Consider the following 5,064-nt stretch of genomic DNA (forward strand, 5'->3'; position numbering starts at 1 on the left):
TGATTGCACAGTAATGTTCACTTGTTTGAGGTTGAGGGTGATACTTGGTGGTGTCCCATCTTTCCACAAGTTCATCAATGTTCGGGGTAATTCTGAGCTGAGGAAATCCTCAGAATTGAGTGGAGGTGTTCAGCAGTAAGTCGACTTCTGTGTGATGTTTTGTTCAAGTTCATCAAAGAAAACAGTTGTTCACACAGGTATGTGCTGCCAAACATAGACAACGTTTGAGCAGCCTGGATGCGCAGCTGGGGCATTGTGTCGGGGGGAGGAAACGGGCGGAACTCCGCAGCACCCACTGCCGCATATTTTGCCCTCAGTGCATCATTGCATTGGAGGTCAATCAACTCCATTTGGAGGTTTGGTGGTGAGCTTTCCACGTCAACAGCAAATGGGTTACCGAGCAGTTCCAACCTGCTTTTTGTGCTTCAAAGTCAGCAAATCGGCGTCGAAAGTCAGCGGCAAGCATACCTATTTTATCAGCCAACTGTGCGCTCGGGAACGCACTGGTAGAGAGCTTCTCTTCATGGTCTGGCAGCTGGGAAAGTGGCTCAAATTTTCTTTCCGCATCTGCGTCTCCCACAGAGTCAGTTTGGTTTTAAATGCCTTCACTGTACTGTACATATCAGAGATGACACGATCCCGACCCTGCAGCTGCAAGTTCATTGCATTCAGATGACTCGTAATGTCACAGAAAGCCATTTCACACAGAAACATTTAGTCTCGGAGTTGTGTTGTGTCTTTCCCTTTGCTGTCAAGAACAGACAAATCTCCTCACGAAGCTCGAAACATCTTTGAAGCACCTTTCCCTGGCTTAGCCATCGCACCTCTGTGTGATAAGGCAAATCACCATGCCCGTTTCTAACTCCGCAGAAATGCCTTGAACTGGCGGTGATTCAAACAACTTTGGCTCTGATAAAGTTAACTGTGCGCGTGATGATGCTCATTACATGCTCCATTTTCAAGGCTTTTACCGCACAACGCTTCCTGGTGTATGATACAATGATAAGCTGTCAGCTCACCTGTCGCGTTTTCCTCTTGCATCTTTTCCCGTATCTTCGCCACCAGTCCGCTCCTGTGTCCACACATCGCAGGTGCGCCGTCGGTTGTCAAACCCACGAGTTTTCCCAAGGCAGCTCCATCTCATTTACACATCTTGACACCTCTTCATACAAATCATGCCCGTGGTTGTGCCATGCATAGGACGTAAAGCCAAAAACTCCTCTGTCACGCTTAGGCTGGAGTCCACTCCCGCGGATGAAAATTGACAACTGGGCAATGTCAGAAATGTCGGTGCTCTCATCCACAGCCAAGGAATATGCAATGAAATCTTTTCCCTTTTCTGACAAGCTGCTCTTTTAGATTGATGGACAACTGGTCTACTCTCTCGGCAATGGTGTTTCTGCTCAGACTCACATTTAAAAAGTTGCCTTTTTCTGGGCAAACTTCGTCACAAACTTTAATCATGCAGTTTTTGATGAAATCCCCCTCCGTAAATGGCCGGGGCTGATTTAGCGATCTCTTCTGCCAAAATAAAAACTGGCCTTGACAGCAGCCTGGCCTTGTGATTTTGGCTTTTTTGAACAGAGCCTGCCGAGATTTGAGGCATCGTTTTAATTCCTCTGCCTTTTGTAGCCTTTGTTCCATGTCCATATTCTTGTTTTTGTCCGCGTGTTTCGTTTCATAATGTCGTCTCAGATTATACTCTTTCAGTACCGCCACACTTTCTCCACAGAAGACACACAGGTTTTCCAGCTACCTCCGTGAACAAATACTCCGACTCCACCTTGTTTGAAACCCCGGTTCTCAGTGTCCACCTTCCGTTTGCCATTTTTGATGGGTATCTGAAAGTTAATTTTACTGTGATGCTGACAACTGCTGTGCCAATAAATATTGAAATGAAGCAGCCTACTGCTCGGTGCAAGGCCACCGTTGCATTGTGGGAAATGTAGTATTGGTGCGTGTAAAGATCTGCGGGCTGCCGGCTTGCTGCGGTCTGCGGGCCGGTTCTAATAATAAATCAAGATCATCCCAGGGGCCGTAAACCTTCGCGGGCGGTTGTGGCCCGCGGGCCTTGACTCTGACATATGTGTCTAGAGTGTCAACCCCTCCGCAGAGTACGACCCTCTTTAGGGAACAGGAAGCGTTGCAGACTGGTAATAGTTTTTTTACTTGTCATTTTACCTTTATTTAACTAGGCAAGTCAGTCAACAAATTTTTCTCCCTGCCTGTGCCATTAACTGCCTACAGGGGCAGAGCGACGCCGCAGCCCGTCAGCTCAGTGTTTGAACTTGCCCAAGTTTCCAGTTACTAGTACTCCGCTCTCCACTAGGCTAGCCTGCCCGGGTTGCAACAATGGCGCATCCGCTTTAAGACCATGGTGCTCAAAACTGTCTAGCCCAGCTGATTTGAACGGTCCAGTTTTGCAGGCTCTTTCAGGCCCTACACCCAAACAAGGGCTACTGCGGGTGATCCACCTCTGGCCTGTTCGCCTCCCTACCACTGAGGAAAGCATGGCCAGCCATAGAGCTCAGCCCAGTCAAAACTTTCGCTTATCTGGATTTATCAGGGTGAACTGTGTTCACGTGGCCCAGTGACAGTGGAGCTGGGAGAGGTCACTCTTACCTTCCGGAGACACTTTGAAACCCCACCTCAAAAGGAATACAAATTTCTGTTTGAAGAAGCCTGCCTTTGCTTTCCTGACTTTACTGATGCACTATTGGTTCCCGTTCCACTGAACAGTTGCATAAGGTGTATTCACCTATTTCAGTCCGCGCATCTGTTTTGATAAGAGCGTCTGGTCTGGAATGACTTAAATGTAAATGTTAAATTTTTGAAAGGGGCATGCTTATTTAAGATGGTGAGAACACTAGCTTTAGTAAAGAACCAAATCCTCGACTGATAGATGACACTTTTGTCCAGGTGGGAACCAGCAAGGCCATTTCATTTGGAGTGAATATAAAATGTACCATTTAGGTCTGTTTCTGTCATGCAAATTTCAAGTGGAGAACATATTTCTGGCATTTATTGTGCTTGAAGATGAGGAAAGACCATTTTTGTATTTTTTGAAGGCTAAATGTGAGTCTTCTGGCAGTCAGTCAGTCATTTAATGGCAGGTTATAATTTCTTGGGCATTTGTATGGTGGACTACCATTAAAACATGTTGGTACACTACACAGCCAAAAGTATGGGGACACCTCTTCAAATGATTGTGAAGTGGAAATGTCTAGCTAGTTGGTCAGGCAACACAAGCTAACAGAACAGGACCGCTGAGTGCTGAAGCGCACAATGCGTAAAATTATCTGTCCTCGGTTGCAACACTCACTATCGAGTTCCAAACTGCCTCTGTAAGCAAGGTCAGCACAATAACTGTTGATCAGAGGAGCTTCATGAAATGGGTTTCCTTGGCCGATCAACCGCAGACAAGCCTAATATCACCATGTTAATGCCAGCGTCGGATGGAGTGGGTAAAGCTCGCCGCCATTGGACTTTGGAGCATTGGTGTAAAATACATAAGTAGAAATACTTAAAAGGAACTACTTAACCTGTTACTCCTACCCCCTACTTTTTCGAACATTCTGTTAGAAAACACTCAGACGTTTATAAAACTGGTTAAATCACGGCTGTGACTATAACAGAACGTGCGTTTCATCGAAAAGCGCAGGAAAATCTGATCACTGAAAATGGAAATATATATCCATCCGCCACTTCAACCCATTGATAAAGGCAAACCACAATACATGGGGCTGAGGTTGCAATACCTACAGCTTCCACACGATGTCAACAGTCTTGTCATTTGCCTAGGCTTTGTTTCTTGGTCAAACGAAGAAGAGACCAGCCATTTCTTCAGTCTCCGACCGGATATTTTGGTTGAGATTTACCCGGACATTATTTCCAGACGGACAGCTAAAGAATATATACTTCGCCTCGTGATCAATTTGGTCGCTTATTAACGTGTACTAATACCTAAAGTTGCATTACAAAAGTATTTCGAAGTGTTTTGTGAAAGTTTATCGTCGACTTTTTCAATTTTAAAAAACGACGTTATGTTATAAGACACTATTTTTTCCCGTTTATCACACAGTCTTCATAGATCGATATCTAGGCTATATATGGACCGATTTAATCGAAAAAAAGACACAATAGTGATTATGGGACATCTAGGAGTGCCAACAAAGAAGATGGTCAAAGGTAATGAATGTTTTATATTTTATTTGTGCGGTTTGTGTAGCGACGACTATGCTAATTATTTTGTTTACGTCCCCTGCGGGTCTTTTGGGGTGTTACATGCTATCAGATAATAGCTTCTCATGCTTTCGCCGAAAAGCATTTTAAAAATCTGACTTGTTGCCTGGATTCACAATGAGTGTAGCTTTAATTCAATATCCTGCATGTGTATTTTAATGAACGTTTGAGTTTTAACTAGTACTATTAGCATTTAGCGTAGCGCATTTGCATTTCCAGATGTCTAGATGGGACGCCTGCGTGTCAGGAGCAAGAGGTTAACCAGGTAGGCTAGCTGAGAACAAGTTCTCATTTGCAACTGCGACCTGGCCAAGTTAAAGCATAGCAGTGTGAACAGACAACACAGAGTTACGCATGGAGTAAACAATAAACAAGTCAATAACAGTAGAAAAAAAATAATCTATATACATCGTGTGCAAAAGGCATGAGGAGGTAGGCAATAAATAGGCCATAGGAGTGAATTATTACAATTTAGCAGATTAATACTGGAGTGATAAATGATCAGATGAACATGTGCAAAAGAGCAGAAAAGTAAATCAAATAAAAAACAGTATGGGGATGAGGTAGGTAAATTGGGTGGGCTATATACCGATGGACTATGTACAGCTGCAGCGATCGGTTAGCTGCTCAGATAGCAGATGTTTAAAGTTGGTGAGGGAGATAAAAGTCTCCAATTTCAGAGATTTTTGCAATTCGTTCCAGTCGCAGGCAGCAGAGAACTGGAAGGAAAGGCGGCCAAATGAGGTTTTTGCTTTAGGGATGATCAGTGAGATACACCTGCTGGAGCGCGTGCTACGGGTGGGTGTTGCCATCGTGACCAGT

This window comes from Oncorhynchus keta, chromosome 11 (genome assembly GCF_023373465.1).
Source record: "Oncorhynchus keta strain PuntledgeMale-10-30-2019 chromosome 11, Oket_V2, whole genome shotgun sequence".
NCBI lineage: Eukaryota > Metazoa > Chordata > Actinopteri > Salmoniformes > Salmonidae > Oncorhynchus > Oncorhynchus keta.